Below are 19718 nucleotides of genomic sequence, written 5' to 3'. Positions count from 1 at the left end.
CCAGCTTATGGCAAAACTTGCAGAATCTGTCACGCAAGAAATCACTTTGCTATTTGCTGCAGAAGAGCAGCGCGCGTAGATGAGCTCCAGGATGATGGTGATGACAACGACTTTAAAATTTTAGATGTGTGTACCGGTAACAGACGGAATGAACGTGATTGGATGGTGATAGCGAGCCTTGGCGGCAATGAACTCAAATTCAAAGTCGACACGGGATCTCAAGCTAACGTCACACCGTATTCAGCCTACAGGAAGCTGCGGCCAATGCCGCCTGTCAAACGCAGCAACACCACTTTGCGGTCACACGATGGAGCCATCATCAAACACCTAGGTGTCATCAGCCAAGAAGTAGTCATCAGTGACAGATGCCAGCATTTGGATTTCTCCGTCTCCAAGAAAGGAAGGCAGGCACTGCTCGGGCTCAAGGCAAGTGAACTGCTCGGGCTAGTTACCAGGACAGTCGACGCAGTGGCAGCAAGCAACTCCAAACAAGTAATGCAGGAATTCGGCGAGCTATTCGAAGGTACCGGCTGCGTACAGCGACACTACAAGATGGTCCTGTCTGCGGATGCTGTCCCAGTGGTTCAAGCTGCTCGACGAGTTCCTTTGGCCCTAAAGGAACCACTTCACAACGAGCTGAAACGGATGGAGCAAGCAGGCATCGTGACAAAGGTCAATGGACCGACTGAATGGGTAAGCCCATTGGTAATTGTCAAGAAAAAAGATGGAAAGTTGAGGGTTTGCATGGATCCCAGGATAATCAACGCTAGCATAAAACGGGAGCATTACGAAATGCCAAGGCGTGATCACATAGAGGCAGAACTGGCCGGTGCAAAGGTGTTCAGTCGACTTGACGCGAAAGCTCGTTTTCATCAAATTCCTCTCGATGAAGAAACGCCAAGAATCTGCACTTTCGCAACTCCTTTCAGAAGGTATAGGTTCTTGCGGATGCCCTTTGGAATTGCGTCAGCATCAGAAGTATTTCAAAAGACTCTGAGCGAAATATTCGATTCCTTACTGGGCGTTCATGTGTATGCAGATGACATTTTGATTTGGAGTATCTCGCAGGAACAACATGACCATCGGTTGAGATCAGTACTCGAAGCGGCTAAGCAAGCAGGTCTTAAGCTAAATGCAAAGAAGCTTGTGCAAGGTTGGTGTTCACGAAATAGAATTTCTGGGCGATATTATCTCGAAAGACGGCATAAAGTTCAACCAACGGCTGATCGAGTGCATGAAACAGATGCCCATTCCGGCTGATAAACAGGGAGTGCAACGTCTTCTGGGTGTAGCCAATTATTTTCCCAAGTGCCTTACCTCCCTGTCGCAGAGGACGTCTTCTTTGCGCAGCCTAATCAAGCATGATGCAGTATTTGCATGGACACTAACCCACACGCATGAATAGCGCAGTATCTGTGACAGCCTTGGCCAGCAGCCACTGCTAGCTATCTTTGACCCTCAGAAAGAAACGGAAGTGACGTCAGATGCATAAATGAATGGTTTGGGTTCAGCTCTCATGCAGCGTCACGGAAGTGAATGGCGTCCTGTGGCGTACGCATCAAGGGTGCTGACTGACGCGGAACAGCGTTATTCACAGATATAAAAGGAAGCATAAGCAGTGACTTTTGGCTGCCAGAAGTTTCATTACTTCATCTGTGGTCGACAAATTGTCTTGGAAACTGATCATCGCCGTTGATAGCTATAGCTCAAAAAGCAATCGCTGATATGCTGCCAAGACTACAAAGGTTTTTTATGCATCTGCTCAAATATGACTATGTCCTTCGATACGTTGCAGGAAAAGAACTCATCTTGGCAGACATGCTCTCGCAAGCCACAGCCGTGATGCCGGACCAGGGCAATGCGGATGCTGATGCCAATGTAAAAATCCATGCTGTGAGTGCAGTTACAGCCCTTGTCAGCGACGTCACGTTGAAGTGGCTAAACGAAGAGACTGATAAGGATCCCTACTCACGCGCCGTAATTCAGGCCGTTCGCCATGGTGAAAAAGTTGAAGGAGAGATGAAACCTTTTACAGGCGAGCTGTCAATTGTAAAAGGTATTCTACTGAAGTGTACAAAAGCGATTGTGCCTGTGTCAATGAGACGCGAGATGATGGCACGAGTGCATGAAGGCCACATGGGCCTTCATAAATGTAAAGCAAGGGCAAGAAGATTCATTTTTTTGGCCAAACATTAACGCAGATATCACACAAATAATCCAGAGGTGTGCTGTGTGCAAACGCTATGCATATGATCAACCCACTGAACCACTCATCATTAGACCTACACCGCATTACCCATGGTATAGGGTCGGTGTCGACCTATTCGAATATGGTGGAAGGTCGTATCTTTCAGTGTATGACGCTCTTTCTAACTTTCCAGAAGTGGAGGAGTTGCGTGACACATAGGCGACAACCGTCATCGACAAGCTGTGGCCATATTTGCGAGAGATGGTGTCCCGTATGAGGTGTGCACTGACAACAGACCTCAGTTCAGAAGCAGAGACTTCTGCAGGTTTGCAAGCATGACTTCAGACATGTCACCTCAAGCCCGAAGTTCTCGAGGTACAACGGACTTGCAGAGAAAGGCGTGCAGGTAGGTAAAAAAATTTTGAGGAAGACGAAAGAAGCAAGAGAAGACTTCTGGCTGGGGCTACTTAGCTGCAGGTCAACCCCGTTAGAAGATGGACGATCACCTGGTGCACTACTCCAAGGAAGGTGATTAAGATTGACTCGTCCTGATTTCAGCAACTAGCAGAGAACGCAAGTGTGGAAACATGTTCAAAAGGAATATTCAAGACGGGTTCTACCACCACTGGAAAAGGGACAGACTGTTAGGCTGAAGAAATATTTTGGTCACGGAAAGCGAAAGTGGTTAAGCAGGTGTATCCAAGATCATACGAAGTGTTGACAGAGGACAACAAAACACTCCGTCACAACAGGCAACGTCTGCTCCTCACAGGTGAAGCTTTTATCCAGGAAGCACTGGAAGATGACCACGGTACTGACGAACGCCAGCAAAGTACACACGCCGCTCCCGACCTGCCCAACCAGATTAACGCACCGTCTGTAATGGCGACAGACACCACATCATTACGAAGATCTCGCCGCCAGTTCAGACCACCTCAACATCTGCAGTACGACTCGAATTTCCAACAGTTGTCTTGAACTCTTGACTTTTTAATACTGTGAGGACGTGCATTACATAGCTGCTGTTCTAATATGTGTACTTTCAAAAGGAGAGGGATGTATCATGATCTGATACAGTGAAAGCTCGTTAATTCGAACTTCAATAATTCGAATTTATGGATAATTCGAACTGTACGATTTGGTCCGGCCAAGCTCCACAGAAGTCTATGTATAAAAAAGTCCGTTAATTCGAACGCGAGAAGGTTCCCTCACGGATAATTCGAACTACGCTCGCCTGGCACACGGCCAGAGAAACGCGCTTACTGCCTACACACAAGGCTGTATTGCCTCCGAAACGGAGAGAATGGCGAGAGAAGGCAAAATCGGAAAAAATCTAACCGACGCGGGGTCAGCCAGAAGGCAGCGGCGGCTGCCGCCTCTCCATTCTACGTAACCTCCGAGACTTCTTGCCCGTTTCGAATCTCGGAGGCTTTGCAAATCTTGTACAGCTGCTAATGTTGTGGAGATGGCACGGCAAGCGCCAAAACACAGCTAATCAAGTACGTCGCAGCTGCGCTTGCAATCAAGAACCAACGAATCAGGGCCTTCGCCACCTTCACATGTTCAGCGCCTTTGCCTCGGCAGTCTTCATCGGTTGTGCACCTCTGTTTTCAGCTTAGGAGGTATCGGCCGTCGTGATTCATTGTGATGATGTTAGGCCTCGGCTAACGTTCGTTTCGGTGGACATCGGTGGTGTGGCACAGTCGGAACCAGAGTTTCGACTTGAAGGTGGCGTGTGCCCGCGGCACACGCCATCACTTTCTGACACGCCAAGTTTCTGACATGCCCTACTGCTTCCAAATCGCAGTGTACTGTTGCTGTGCTTCACTTTCGTTAGTTCAAACTTTCGTTAATTCGAACTGAAGCGGCTTCCCCTTGCGGTTCGAATTAACGAGCTTTTACTGTACTACGCTTACCAGCGCAACCCGCGTCATTATTTCTACTCGGCGCGAGCCGTGCCCTTTCTCTTTACTTTTTCCTCTTTGCTCTTGGCGTGTCTTATTAATCAAGCGCAATAGAGGACGCAAGCAGTTTTTCGCCCTTCAACATGTCGGCCTGGACAGTGCTTTGCACATGCCCATAACGCACGGAACGTTACACGGAAAGGCACCCGTTGGTGGATGATTGTGCTCGGAAGGGAAGGGGAAGAGGGCAGCTTTGGAGTAGCAGCGAGGTCGAAAATCGCAGTGAAGAGGCAAGGAGTTGACATGAAGGCGAGTGAGAGGAGTGACTGGTGTCCAAACAGCTTGCAGACTGAAGAGCGAATGAGGAGGGGAAGGCAATGGCCACTTTTAAAGGGGGGTGCAGAGATCACGGAAGACTATGTGAGTATCGCGCCGGAAAGCGCCGCAAATACCGTGGCTTAATTAAGCCTGAAGTTGTATTTGTTGTGCTCAAAAAAAGATTAGCCACTCATTGTGGATACGCAGAGCGATCGTGAAAACTAAACTGTTTTGCAGTAGGGGCTTTGCATAATCACTGGACAATTTTTTCCTGAGGTGTGCAGCTGTGAAGTTTGCAAAACAAGCATTTTTTGGCGCACCGTTGTCAACAACATTGTGCTAATTCTACAGTTCGAGTATCGGTGTTTGCGCACCGTAGCGTCCACGCCATTGACAACTGTCTAGGAACAAAATTCAATGACCCTACCATGCATTTAGACCGTTTGTCTAAAGTCGGATGGCATGAATGAAGCATGAATGGCTTGAGAAAATCGCCGGGGACAAACCAGCTTGCGTTGACCCACCATGTTGACAGCCTGACTTGCAGATGGCAACCCTAGGATTTTTCGTATTTTTGGCAAGTTATCGGCCGATATGCACCGTCAAAAGTGCAACTAAGCTAGGTGCGGTGTTTTGTTGCGATGCAAGCTGATTATGGCGAGCGGCGAGCAAATTTCTAGACTGCCTTCCACAAGGTACTGTAGTCTTCCCGATTTGTTAAACGTAGCTCCTCGCGTCAAACATGGCACTTATAATCGGAGGAACATTTTGTTTTGTGCTTTTCGGCACGTTTCAGTGCCAGAAGTGCTTTTCGACCGGTAAAACTTTGCTCATCAAGCACACTTCATGGAGTGCTACGGCGCAAGTCTGCCCACAGTCTTTTGGCCACTTTTCGGCATCCAAGAGACCACGGTTTTTTGCATCGCAAGGCGTCAGGAAAACTTTATTTTCGTGTGAATTTTATCCCAGGGGATATTAGCGATGTGAATGCGACCCAGTTTAATGGTTTGGGCACGCTGCACCATGGAATTTGACAGCTTCCGTTTTCTCCACAGTAAACAGCTGGGAGCACTCAGCACTCGCTTGGTACCCGTTACTAGGCAGTCATCGGTCGTGCGTTTGGTACTTTTTTGGCCTGTTCTGTGCCTGCATGAGACTAATTCATCGGCAGTATTAATTTGACACTGCATGTGCAAAAGGGTTGCTGCTGCCGAGCGGCGGCAATGCCTCCACTTGCCGCTTCGCTCTAAGTGGACCAAGCTCTTCAGCGCTTCGAGGAATGCGTCTTAAAATGCATGCCTTTGGGTCAGGACCAGAAGAAATTTCAAATAAAGTGATAATTTGAGTAAAGCTATTTTGTTATAATGAGGGATTGCTGTATACAGTAAAACCTCATGCATACTAATACGTGGACTTGTTTATCTTTTTCGGGTGAGCGCTTTTCATCCTCTAACAAATGTTACCGCTCAGCATGGGACGCACCTGCAAGTATCGGAAGTTTCTGGAATGTTGTCAATGGTTCTATCGGCTGTCTGCTGTCTCTGAATTTTCTGTAATCTGATTGCATGTACGCGCGAAGCGAATGGTGTAAAACTTTCTGGAAGACATGCGGGCACCTGCGATTACTCTGGAACGTTTGATGGCTCATGTTTAAAGCCAACGCGCTTGACCATCAGATCAGATTTCGATGATCGCCGACTGTGTTCACCGCTATCGTTGTGCCTTAAATGTAACCTGTTTTTGTGGGCACATAGATTTGGATGCGAAATCGGAGCCTTGGGTTGGGATTTTGTTCTTCTCCTGTGCAGTCTCATGAATTCATTGACTATAGTGCAAAAAAAATACAATGGACAAGAACAAAGTGAAGACACAGAGCGCTTCGTTCTTGTCCGTGGTCTATCTGTTGCGCTTTAGTTAATGATGATTACACACCAACTTGTCTAGTTTTCAGTTCTTATGTCGGACTCATAAGCTCGCTTGTGTCCTGGAATATCTGCATGGCTATGTATCCTGTAACTTAATTTTTGGTCATGTGCTTGCAAGTCGTGCGTCAATTTCCTAATTTTCCTGACAATCTTGTGTGATGTGCAGGCCCAGACAGTTTATGGTGAATCCATGCAGGCGTGCTGGGTGTTGTAGTCAACAAATTTGCACTGCAAGTGCTGCTTTGATTGCTTTCAGTTTAGCTTTTCTAAGTGTAGAATGACCTGGAATGGTACTCACTTGTATGGGGTTCAATTTTATGTAGTGTCATACTACTGTTACACTGCTATTGCCACATCAGTGCACTTTATGTGCCTGATGTTTTCTTGGATCTTCATGATTAGCAACCTCCTCTGTGTGTCTGGCAGTTGCATATAGTGTCCTGGCCTAATTGTCGGCCCTTATATTGCACAGTATGGGCCTGTTGTGTTTCAAGTTCAGGTGCTCCCGAGGGAGCGTTTCTGAAGGGAGGGGTAGTCGTCTTTGCAGCTCGTAATATAGCTGGAATAGTATCTGCGACCAGGTTCCGAGCACTTGAGGCAAAGAATGTGTGCCGCAGGCTGCACCTCTACTCTGTCTAGGTGCTTGTTCGTTTGCTCTTTCTCGTAGAGGTCTTCAAGTTTGGTAAAGTTGGAAATACCAGTCAGTACCTATATGCCTGTGTTCGATGAGTTGTCTTTTTTGTGTGGTTTTTTGCTGCTGGTAATTCATGCAATACAATACCTTGTACACAAGTGCAGCATTAGCGATTTTCCATAGTATCCACTCATCCATCCCTCATGATTTTGAGATTATTCTTTACACCAGGTGTAGAATTTAGGTCCAGACGACATAATTGTTTCACCCACATGCTGGCTCTGCCGTCTTGGTCTTACGCTACCTGAGGACTCGGAGATCTTGACTTGCCAATATATTTGTCTCACTATGTGAAGCACACAACGTGCAATCTGGGATAGCTCTCGATTCTAGTCTTATTTCTGACATAGATGTGAGCTGACTTATCAAAAAGCTATATGCAAAACAAGCTAAGAAAGTTCGCAATGATGTCGAGAGCTTGTTCAATTGTTCTTGGTTTCTGTATAAAGTAGCTTTCCCATAGACTACAGTACTCCATATAATGTAGTACTTGTCGTAGTATGTACGTATTGTTGGTGTGGGTGGGCCAATGTACCTCCAACTCTCACCTGGAATTTTCTTTCTTTCAAAAAGTTACGTTTGAACTTAAGTGCTCTACGACACATTTTCTTGCTCATCGTTTCTCCTATTAGAGTAGCATGAGGTACTGGTGCCCGTGGTGCGAGCACGAACGGGCCGATATGGCCCATGTGCTTTGGGAATGCCAACGCCACGTGGAACAAGGACAAAGAGGAAGGGGGAATACAACAGCGGAACCCTCTGAAGCGGGGCGCCTTGCTGAGAGATGGCAAGCCGCCCTCCTCAGCGAGGCACCCGAAAACCAGGAGTGGGCCGTCCAGCGGGCCAGGGCCGTAGCCGAGGATCTCGAAAGATCTTCCTCGGGCGATGGACCCCTGGCAGCCTAGCCCCGGGCACCAACATCAACAACTGCTGGACAAATAAAGTTTATTCCTATCCTATCCTGGTGCTAAAAGCCTCTTCACTCTCTATATTCTTTCATAAGCGGTATTACACAATGCCCTGTAATAAGGTTTCTGCTGCTTATGGTCCACTCATATCTGCCAGAAGGGATAACGCTTGAAAAAGGTTTTTTTTTGTGCATGATGTAGTATGAGCATTCATGTCTCAACATTTATACATCTGAAGAATCAGCTTCCTGACAAAGTACTTGATATGCCTGGGCATGCTTATTTGTGGAGTGCTGTTGAACAATACATATTGATGCAATGAATGTTGACACATTCGAAGTATCAGAAAAGATGCTTGTTTTACAATTGTGCCCTTTGCTTTCAATTGGTGTTATATTATGCATAAGCATGCCCCCCTATGCAATAGTATATGGAAGTTTATGGGTTCAATAAATGATGATGAACTAGATCTAAGTGCAAGAGCATTTTTTTAACTATGACTCCCATCAAAATGCAGCTGCCATGGCTGGCAATTAAACCCCTCGCCTTGTGTTAGAAGCAGAATACAGTGGCAGGTGAATAAATTGAACAACAATTTTGTTGTCTAGAGATATGTTCTTTTTCTTGCCTGTATGTAGGTAAAACTTGGAATAAGTTTGTGATTGCAAAAAAAGCAGATTGTGGTCCTTTATTGAATAAACCGCATATTGTGTATAGTTGAAATGTAGAAATTTCTTTTAAAATCCCAGGGTGATATGTTTGTGCAAGCAGCATGGTACTTCATTACTTATAAAGGCAGTAATCACAGCGGATATCGTTATGTGGGTTTACACCCTAATATATATGATCACCTGAATACCTTCTACCTTCAATCATGAATACCTTCTTCTGCAAGCGGGCTAGCCGAAAGTGGATGTGGAGGAGCCCGAATGGCGAGACTAGAAATGAAATAGACTTTATACTCTGGGCTAACCCTGGCATCATACAAGATGTGGACGTGCTCGGCAAGGTGCGCTGCAGTTACCATAGGATGGTGAGAACTCGAATCAGCCTAGACCTGAGGAGGGAACGGAAGAAACTGGTACATAAGAAGCCGATCAATGAGTTAGCAGTAAGAGGGAAAATAGAGGAATTCCAGATCAAGCTACAGAACAGGTATTCGGCTTTAACTCAGGATAAGGATCTTAGTGTTGAAGCAATGAACGACAATCTTACGTACATCATTAAGGAGTGTGCAATAAAAGTTGGTGGTAACTTCGTTAGACAGGATACCAGTAAGCTATCGCAGGAGACGAAACATCTGATCAAGAAACGCCAATGTATGAAGGCTTCTAAATCTACAGCTAGAATAGAACTGGCAGAACTTTCCAAGTTAATCAACAAGCATAAGACAGTTGACATAAGGAAGTATAATATGGATAGAATTGAACATGCTCTCAGGAATGGAGGAAGCGTAAAAGCAGTGAAGAAGAAACCAGGAATTGGCAAGAATCAGATGTATGCGTTAAGAGACAAATCAGGCAATATCATTACTAATATGGATGAGATAGTTCAAGTGGCTGAGGAGTTCTATAGAGATTTATACAGTACCAGTGGCACTCACGACGATAATGGAAGAGGGAATAGTCTAGAGGAATTTGACATCCCACTAGTAACGCCGGAAGAAGCAAACAAAGCCTTGGGAGCTATGCAAAGGGTGGAAGGCAGGTGGGAAGGATCAGGTAACAGCAGATTTGTTGAAGGATGGTGTGCAGATTGTTCTAGAAAACTGGCCACCCTGTATACGCAACGCCTCATGACCTCGAGCGTACCGGAATCTTGGAAGAACGCTAACATAATCCTAATCCATAAGAAAGGGGATGCCAAGGACTTGAAAAATTATAGACCGATCAGCTTACTGTCCGTTGCCTACAAGATATTTACTAAGGTAATCGCAAATAGAATCAGGAACACCTTAGACTTCTGCCAAGCAAAGGACCAGGCAGGATTCCATAAAGGCTACTCAACAATAGACCATATTCACACTATCAATCAGGTGATAGAGAAATGTGTGGAATATAACCAACCCTTATATTTAGCTTTCATTGATTACGAGAAAGCATTTGATTCTGTCGAAACCTCAGCAGTCATGGAGGCATTGCGGAATCAGGGTGTAGACGAGCCGTATGTAAAAATACTGAAAGATATCTATAGCGGCTTCACAGCCACCGTAGTACTCCATAAAGAAAGCAACAAAATCCCAATAAAGAAAGGCGTGAGGCAGGGAGATACAATCTCTCCAATGCGCTTCACAGCGTGTTTACAGGAGGTATTCAGAGACCTGGATTGGGAAGAATTGGGGATAAGAGTTAATAGAGAATACCTTAGTAACTTGCGATTCGCTGATGATATTGCCTTGCTTAGTAACTCAGCGGACCAAGTGCAATGCATGCTCACTGACCTGGAGAGGCAATGCCGTAGGGTGGGTCTAAAAATTAATCTGCAGAAAACTAAAGTAATGTTTAACAGTCTCGGAAGAGAACAGCAGTTTACGATAGGTAGTGAGGCACTGGAAGTGGTAAGGGAATACATCTACTTAGGACAGGTAGCGACTGCGGATCCGGATCATGAGACTGAAATAATCAGAAGAATAAGAATGGGCTGGGGTGCGTTTGGCAGGCATTCTCAGATCATGAACAGCAGGTTGCCATTATCCCTCAAGAGAAAAGCGTATAACAACTGTGTCTTGCCAGTGCTCACATACGGTGCAGAAACCTGGAGGCTTACGAAAAGCGTTCTACTTAAGCTGAGGACGACGCAACAAGTTATGGAAAGAAGAATGACAGGTGTCACGTTAAGGGATAAGAAAAGAGCAGATTGGGTGAGGGAACAAACTCGAGTTAATGACATCTTAGTTGAAATCAAGAAAAAGAAATGGGCATGGGCACGACATGTAACGAGGAGGGAAGATAACCGATGGTCACTAAAGGTTACGGACTGGATTCCAAGGGATGGGAAGCATAGCAGGGGGCGGCAGAAGGTAAGGTGGGCGGATAAGATTAAGAAGTTTGCAGGGACGACATGGCCACAATTAGTACATGACCGGGGTAGTTGGAGAAGTATGGGAGAGGCCTTTGCCCTGCAGTGGGCGTAACCAGGCTGATGATGATGATGATATATGATATATGATTACCAACCTATTAGAAACTTCTTAGAAACATGTAGGGCATGGATGTTTCTGCACACTCGATCAGCTGTGAACATGCAAGATCTGTTTGTATATAAAAGATTCAAAGATAGGCAGGAAGGGACGCAACTGGCTGACTTCACTGCACAGTTTTGATTTACTTTTCTTTAACGTGTCATCATCTACTGCTTCATCTCCACAAGAAAAGGCTGTTTGCCTGCTTTTTGCATTGTTGCACGAGTTTTACATAACAATGCAGCAGGGTACGTTGTCACTGTGCCACTACAGCAAGCGAATAATTTACTTAATTTACTAACCGTAGAGTTAATTACCGTTCAAAGCAGATGTTAACACAGGTGCAGTAAGGATACAAAGTCCGCAACATATTCAATGTTTATTGGTTTCTGTGCAAGAAAAAAAATTCTTCAGTGAAGCGATGCAACTTAACGTGCATGAAGTATTCGAAAACGAATTAACGATAATGTTTAATCAAGCCACAGAGTTAATGCTATCATAGAAAACTGTTGGCATCAGGAGTGCTGATGTCTGGTCACTTAAGCCTACACATTTTCTCTGTCAAATTTAATAAGTAAGTGGTGTAAGATAACCTTTCAAGATGCATCAGGAAATTCACGCCTGAAAACTGACAAGAAGATGTAACTGAACGGTACTGCATTCAGCACAACGTTGAAACTTCAGGTACTTTGCTGCCTTGTCATTTGCCCTTGCCGAGGTTGAAATCATGTAAGCTGCTCCGTACGCGTGATTTTTGTATGCTACTCAAACAAAGAAAATTGTGACGACCTCAAAAGGCCATGTTGTCTCGTGGGAATCGAACACCTCGCAGTATTAACAACTCACAAAGGTGTACGAAGCAAACGAACGCATGGAAATGGGAGAATGGAATCTGTGGTACAAGTTTTTTATTTTCCCTTTGTGTATGTACTGAATTCGGCAATCCGCATTTACGTGCATTGCACTTGTTGAGCGAGACGCCATTTCCCCAAACAAACCGGCAAAAGAGCTCTCCGTGCAATTTCGATGAAAAATCGCTGCGATCACTGCGGCGGTGCGACAGTGCAACAGACCGGTTGGTTGCAGCCGAAACTCGGGGGGCCGGCACTGCGACTGCGATTTTCGTCGCAAACGACGGAAATCGCTCTTCCGGTGCGACGAAAATCGCATCATGTGTAACATTTTGAGAAGCCCACAAACATTGACACCAAAGACAACATAGGGGAAATTACTTGTGCTTAATAAATGAAATAAAGAAACGATAAATTATTGGAAATTAGAGTGGATGAAAAAATGACTTCGCGCAGGTGGGAACCAAACCCACAACTTTCGCATTTCGCGTGCGATGTTCTACGAATTGAGCTACCACGGTGCTGTTTCCCCATTCACTTTTTGGGGTATTTATGTGTCCTTGTAGAGAACCCTGGGAGTGTTAGCCAGCGCCATCACTCACATACCTTGGTAGCGGATGTGGAATGTCCTTTTTGCCACAGGTGTCACGAGAACGTGATCTTTTTTGGGTGAAGGCAACTGGTCAATAAACCCACACACGCTACCTGAAGGCATCAATGTTGCCGGATTCAAGACCCTCGTTACGTAATAAACGAGAAGAGAGGGGGTTAACTGAGGGTCCCAATTTTTATTAGTCATATCATGAGAAGCCAACAAACACTGACACCAAAGACAACATAGGGGAAATTACTTGTGCTTAATAAATGAAATAAAGAAACAATAAATTAACGGAAATTAAAGTGGATGAAAAAGCAACTTGCTGCAGGTGGGAACCGAACCCACAACCTTCGCATTTCGCGTGCGATGCTCTACCAATTAAGCTACCGCGGCGCTGTTTCCCCATCCACTTTCTTGGGTATTTATGTGTCCTAGTAGAACCCTGGGAGTGTTAGCCAGCGCCATCACTCACATACCTTGGCGGCGGACGTGGAACGCCCTTTTTGCCACAGGCGTCACGAGAACGAGATCTTTTTTGGACGAAGGCAACTGGTCAATAAACCCACACACGCTACCTGAAGGCATCAATGTTGCCCGATTAAAGACCCTCATTATGTAATAAACGAGAAGAGAGGGGGTTAACCGAGGGTCCCGATTTTTATTAGTCATATCATAAGAAGCCAACAAACACTGACACCAAAGACAACATAAGGGAAATTACTTGTGCTTAATAAATGAAATAAAGAAACGATAAATTAATGGAAATTAAAGTGGATGAAAAAACAACTTGCCGCAGGTGGGAACCGAACCCACAACCTTCGCATTTGGAGTGCAATGCTCTACCAATTGAGCTACCGTAGTGCCGTTTCTCCATCCACTTTCTTGGGTATTTGTGTGTGGGTATTTGGGTATGTGTGGGTACTTGGGTATTTACCAGTTGCCTTCACCCAAAAAAGATCACGTTCTCGTGACGCCTGTGGCAAAAAGGGCGTTCCACGTCCGCCGCCAAGGTATGTGAGTGATGGCGCTGGCTAACACTCCCAGGATTCTACTAGGACACATAAATACCCAAGAAAGTGGATAGGGAAACAGCGCTGCGGTAGCTCAATTGGTAGAGCATCACACGCGAAATGCGAAGGTTGTGGGTACGGTTCCCACCTGCAGCAAGTTGTCTTTTCATCCACTTTAATTTCCATTAATTTATTGTTTCATTATTTCATTTATTAACGCAAGTAATTTCCCCTATGTTGTCTTTGGCGTCAGTGTTTGTTGGCTTCTCATGATATGACTAATAAAAATCGGGACCCTCGGTTAACACCCTCTCTTCTCGTTTATCATGCGTAACAGGCTTTTGTTGGCGATCTGACTCTGGAGCCTTCTCTGCGCTGTGTCGGAGAGTCGATGAACCCTGCCGTAACCCCTTTGTGCGTTGCGGTGTGGAGGAGCGCAGTGCCCTTTCCTGACCGTCGCTTGTAAGTTGAGCCTTGCGCAAACCCATCTCCACATAACTGGCGCCCAACTTGGTTTAGGCATGGCATCAGAGCAGGCCCCTTCAGGGCCCTCGTTCCTGCTTGATTTCATGGCTACTGAATTAATGTCCTTCGATGCGGAAAACACTGACAGCATAAAGTTCGTTCGCCTCGGCGACCCTCTGCTCTCGGCCACTGGGAGCGATCCCTTCTTTGGACAGCCCTTTGGTGACGTCAACCGCTCGGATGCGTAGCCTAGTTCTAGCCTAGTCAGTTTTGGTTTTCCTCAACTATTCCCAACATGCTGTTCCCGCTCGCTGGCCCCTTTTTGTCCCGAGTGCAGTTGAGTACCCCATGTGCCATATCCGCATCACCCCGCTTAGGTGCTGGCACAAACTCGCTCGCTGGCCTCTCTTTGTCCCGAGCGCAGTTTGATGTCCAGTGCGCCGCAGCGGAGCCTCCTTGCCTTGCTGGCCTCTCATTGTCCCGAGCGCAGCTGGTAGGCAATGTCAAGCGCGAGCCGCCCCACTCAGCCGACAATGTCGCCACGCTTTCGACTACCGCTTGCCTCATGCGCAGCTAGGCTACATTTTCGACACACGTGAGCCTCCCTGCTCTGCTGTCGATCCGTTTGCCGGTTGTGTGAGGCCTCGTGCACCTGTTGGAGCGGCAACCCAGCTCTCCTCTATGCCGTTTTCTGGCCGCTCAAGGTCGGGCGTGCGTTTGGGCAAACTGGCGTTGGGTGGCCCTTCTCAGACCGCCGCGCCTGGTCCGGAGCAAACCCCACTGCACACTGCAGCTGCACAGCTTCTCCAAGTCTTGATGGAAGCGGCGCGCTCGCAGCTTAGTGCTCTAAAGGGACACCTCCAGTCCCCTCAGCCAGGCATGCCAAGCGGCCTACGGGTATCCCTCCTGAAGTACGGCGGTTATTCGGACCGCATGAGTGCTACGGAGTACCTCGAGGTGCTGCACCGCTATCAACAGGCAATGCAGCTGGACGACAGCGTGATGCTAGGCACTGTATTGCCCGTCTCGCTAAAAGCCCACGCGGCACAGTGGTACCGACTTGTCAGCCACCAAGTTCGTTCAATGGAGGAGTTTAGGACGCTTTTCCGCAGCGAATTCCTCCCTCCTGACTATGAGCGCCGCATGCGTCACAAGCTAGAGCTTCACACCCAACACCCCGACGAATCTCTGCTCAAGTATGTCAGGGCTCTGCAGGAGCTCTATTTTCTTGCTGACCCTTTAGCATCTGACGCCGAGAAGGTGGAGCGGGCCATTCATCAAGCCCATCCAACCTTCGCCGCTTACATTAAGAGCACCTGTTATCGTGACCTAAACGAGTTGGCCTCTGATGTGAAGCTGATTCAGGGTGACATACTGGAAGCGAGAGCCTATTGCCCACCGCCGTCCGCCTCTCTCAAACCTCACTGTGCGTGGGCTGGCGGTGAGACGTCACATCCGTAATTCCCCGAAATACGAGGCAGCCTTGGCCACAAGAGAACACCAAGATGCGCGTGACCTTTCTGACTGTGCTCTCGACCCATACTCGCATGCCTGGGCGCGCTGTTCTGCCCCGCATGGCCAACGAGAACGCGAACCTTGTGCCTTTGCACACGAGGGGAAATCCGATCGTGGTGTTCCTTTTGCTAGCGAACGGAAGCTATCTAGCGCTCGAGACATGCCCAGATCCCTCAGTTGGATCGAAGCATTGTCTGCTACCATTGTCATGAACGTGGCCATATTGCCCGAACATGCAAAGCGCGCCGCCTGACGCAAGAACCTCCTCGCACGTCAGGAAACGGCGTGAGCTGCCGGTGAGTTCCCCATCGCAATCGCAGACGGCGACAGCAGGAGCGCATGGTGGTGAAACGCAACTTCTGGCTCCAATAACGTGTTGCGCTGGAACTGACTCTTCCCCCACATCGGCGCCTTTTATCGCCCTTACGATTGCTGGTCGACAGTTTGTGGCACTGTTGGATAGCGGGGCTTCGGTCTCCCTGCTCGGCGAAGAGGTTATGGCTTATTTGCCCCGGCGTTCTGTCTGCATTAGAACCTGCGACATCACCTTCCACCTAACGACCGGCACGGCTAACTTGTGCGGCTTTGTGCAGTTGGTTGTGCGCTGGGGGAGTATCGCGTGCGCCGTCAGTGCATTGTGCATCTCTCGGGTCTTTCCGTGCCCGTGATTCTCCAGCGCGACTTCCTCGCACGCACGGGTATAGCGATTGACGTCACAAGAGGAGGCTACAGGGCAGGCCCTTCTGACCCCCTGCAACCCTTTGCTACACTCTCGCTGGCTGCAGCGGCCCCTTAGACGCCGGAGGCCACGCGAGAGCAGGAGGAGAGGAGACCTACCGCTGCCCTCTTGGCTCATGTCCCTCACTCTGCCGCCAATACTGGCCCCTTGGCCAGCACGGCAGAAAATGGTCGGTGCGAACCACTTTCTCACGAGTATTGCACTGCTACGGCAGTCAACGTGCAGGCTACCCTGGCGACCACACCGTTAAGCAGTGGCTCTGACTGCTCGCTGCCGCCTTTGTCAGACAGCTTGTCAGAGCACAAGAAGGCATGCCTGTCATCGCTGCTGACTCGTTTCAGCACGATGTTCACTGAGCGACCGAGTTGCACCTCTCTTGTGCAACATCGGATCAACACAGGCGACACACGGCCATGGAAATGCAATCCTCGCCCCGTTAGTGTGGCCAAGAGGAATGCAATCAACCAGGCATTGGATGAGCTTATTGAGACCGGTATTGTCCGATGCTCAAACAGTCCATGGGGTTCACCGGTCGTAATGGTCCCCAAAAGAGACGGCCTTTATTGACTCTGTGTGGACTACCACCAGCTGAACGCAGTCACGAGGAAGGATGCTTATCCTATGTCTAACATGGAATCTATCGTGGCTAATCTAGGCGATGTGTGCTGCTTCCCCACCCTGGATGCTAGCCGCGGTTACCTGCAGGTTAAGATGGAGCCAGCTTATGTGGAGAAAACTGCGTTCACCACTCACTGAAGCCTTTACCAGTTTAACCATATGCTATTTGGCTGCTCTGGAGCTGCAGCTACATTCCAGAGATTAATTGACCGCATTCTGGGGGATGCTAAGTGGCGCTATGGGCTGGCGTACCTTGATGACATTGTCATCTCTCAAACAATCGAGGGGCACTTCCGCCACCTGGAGGATGCCCTCGAAAGGTTGCGTGCCACCGGGTTGACTCTAAACCCGAAGAAAGCCCAAATAGCTGAGACTCACATTTCCCTATTGGGCTTTACCTTCAACAGAGGTCGTGTTCTGCTGTGCGATGAGAAGGTGTGGGCTATCCTCGAATACCCAACGCCAGCGAACATTCAGGACCTTAGGCACTTTTTGGGAATGACGAACTACTACAGACAGTTCATCCCGAATTGTACCGCTCTCCAAGCGTCCTTGACCACACTGTTGAAAAAGTTGGCACGATGGAGCTGGGGTCCTGAGCAGGAGGGTGCCTTTCATGCACTATCCCGAGCTCTAGTGGACACAGCCGAACTGAAGCTGCCTGACCTCAACAGGGAGTTCATTGTCCAAGCTGACGCAAGCGACTTGGTGCTGTACTGCTTCAGGAGCACAATAGCGTTCTCGGACCAGTGGCTTTTGCCAGCAAGTCAGCGTGATTGAAAGGTAGTGTCTCGCTATAGTTTTTGCTCTCCAGAAGTTCGACTGCTACGTTGACGGAGTGCAGTTTGTGGTGGAGACGGACCACATGGCACTCACCTGGCTTAAGTGCTTGCACAAGCCCTCAGGCCGCCTCATGCGCTGGGCGTTGACACTGCAGTGGTCCAACTTTGTTGTCCGCTACTGGAAATGGAGTTCGAATGTGGTGGCTGACGCCCTGTCGCACGGCCCCATTTCGGCGTCTGACCCTTTGGTCCGTCACTCCCATGAGCATTCGCACCAAGTAGAGACCGGAGCCTCAGTCTCCCATGACTCAAACGGCGCCAATTCGCACTCAGTAGAGGCTGGAGCCTGTGTCTCCAATGGCTCGAATGGCGCGACCCCCGATGGTGAAGCAATCCCCAGATTGCCAGCCTCGGGAGAGGACGTTTACCTGGTGGACCCCTTAACTTCCTCGGGTATCGTCTTGAGTAGGCAAGAACTACTTAAGGCACAGCAGAGCAATCCATTTTGTTGACAAATCGTTGACGGGTTCAAAGAGCCGGGCTCCCAAGAGCAGCGGGGCGGCAAAGCCGTCGGGTGCACGCGGACAGCTGGTATTGCTGTTGGCGCCGAGTGTGACACAGCTAGTACTGTTGTGGGCACGTTGGATACGCATCTGCTTGACGCTGATGGAGCTCTCCTGCACTATATCCCATCTGAGGAGGCTCCCCAGGAGTCTTTTGAGGTGGTGATATCCTGCAGCCTAAGGAAAGCCACCCTCAGCTATTTCCACGACGCACAGTTGGCTGGAGATGCGAGTGGCCTTAAGACTTTCCAAAAGTTGTGCCGCTCTGCTACCTGGTCAGGCATGAAGCGTGAGGCTCTTCACTATGCCCACTCGTGCCGCGTGTGCCAATGCATGAAGCCTCAAGCAGGCAAACACCCCGGGCTCATGCAGCCAATCGACAGCCAGCTACCCTGGCAAGTCGCGGCCTGTGACATTATTGGACCCTTTCCCAGAAGCCGGCAAGGCTACACTTTTCTCTTGGCTGTCACAGATCACTTCACAAAATGGGTTGAACTTTATCCCCCTTGGAAGTTAACGGCATGCGCAATCTGGGACAAGTTGACCGAGGTCTTTAACTGCTTCGGCTTTCAGGCGGAGCTGATATCAGACAACACATTCTACTTCATGGCCAAGGTGTTCGTGAAAGCGTGTGCTGCCTTTAGAATTAAGCACCGCAAGACTACCACGTATCACCCACAGGCCAACCCGACAGAGCGGATTATCCAGAACCTCACGCCCTTGCTCGCTGCTTTTGCCCAGCAACACAGGGATTGGGATGCCTGTCTTAAAGAGAAGCTTCTCCTTGCGTTCTACAGTGAACCGTTCGACTGGGTACACGGCCGCTTTCCTCAACTTCGGGAGAGAGCTGCCAAACCCCATGGACCGTATTTTGCAGACCAGCAGCAGGGCGTGCGCCAGGAAAGCGGGCTTTTCCGGCTACATGGCGAAATTGCACTCACGAATGGACGCGGCTTTTGACCTAGCCCGTTCCAACCTGGCAAAAGCGCGAGCTGGACAGAAGGTCTAATATGACCAGTCACATAGGGATGTGCACTACGGTGTCGGCGATGTCATCCTCAGACGCAACCATGTCATGAGTGGCGCTGCCGAAGGCATCTCTGCCTCCCCGTTGGCCAAATGGTCGGGCCTGTACCGAGTGGAGACCAAAATGTCCCTTCTGGCATATAAGCTGGCTGACTTCCAAGGGAGACCAGTCGATGGTCCAGTTCACATCTCGGAACTCAAACCTTTCGTTGTCAGAAGCAGCGACTGGGGAGAGGGGGAGGCAGTCAACGAACCGTAGCCAAACCATGACACAGCTGGCCCCAAGCGACGCCCCCGGTACAACCTGCGGAGACGCGCCTAGACAGCTTTTCTCCCACCAGCTTGTAGCCAGACTTCATTCCCTACTGGGCAGGTGAACAGAGAAATGCAGCTACAGTGCGAGGGCACACATCGAAGCGGTGACAGACCTTTG

At 48.6% G+C, this 19718-nt stretch overlaps 1 protein-coding gene and 1 non-coding gene across 5 annotated transcripts in view; both read right to left on the bottom strand.

Annotated features, from left to right (window-relative positions):
• ash2 (Set1/Ash2 histone methyltransferase complex subunit ash2) overlaps positions 1-19718 on the bottom strand; it is a 235940-nt gene that overhangs the window by 108813 nt on the left and 107409 nt on the right. The gene's annotated exons all lie outside the window — the stretch shown is intronic.
• TRNAW-CCA (transfer RNA tryptophan (anticodon CCA)) lies at positions 13356-13428 on the bottom strand. Its single transcript has one exon. It is a non-coding gene; the product is annotated as a tRNA-Trp (tRNA).

This window comes from Dermacentor albipictus, unplaced genomic scaffold (genome assembly GCF_038994185.2).
Source record: "Dermacentor albipictus isolate Rhodes 1998 colony unplaced genomic scaffold, USDA_Dalb.pri_finalv2 scaffold_20, whole genome shotgun sequence".
NCBI lineage: Eukaryota > Metazoa > Arthropoda > Arachnida > Ixodida > Ixodidae > Dermacentor > Dermacentor albipictus.
The sequence above is the reverse complement of the archived record's forward strand: the minus strand, read 5'-3'. Positions and strand labels throughout refer to the sequence as shown.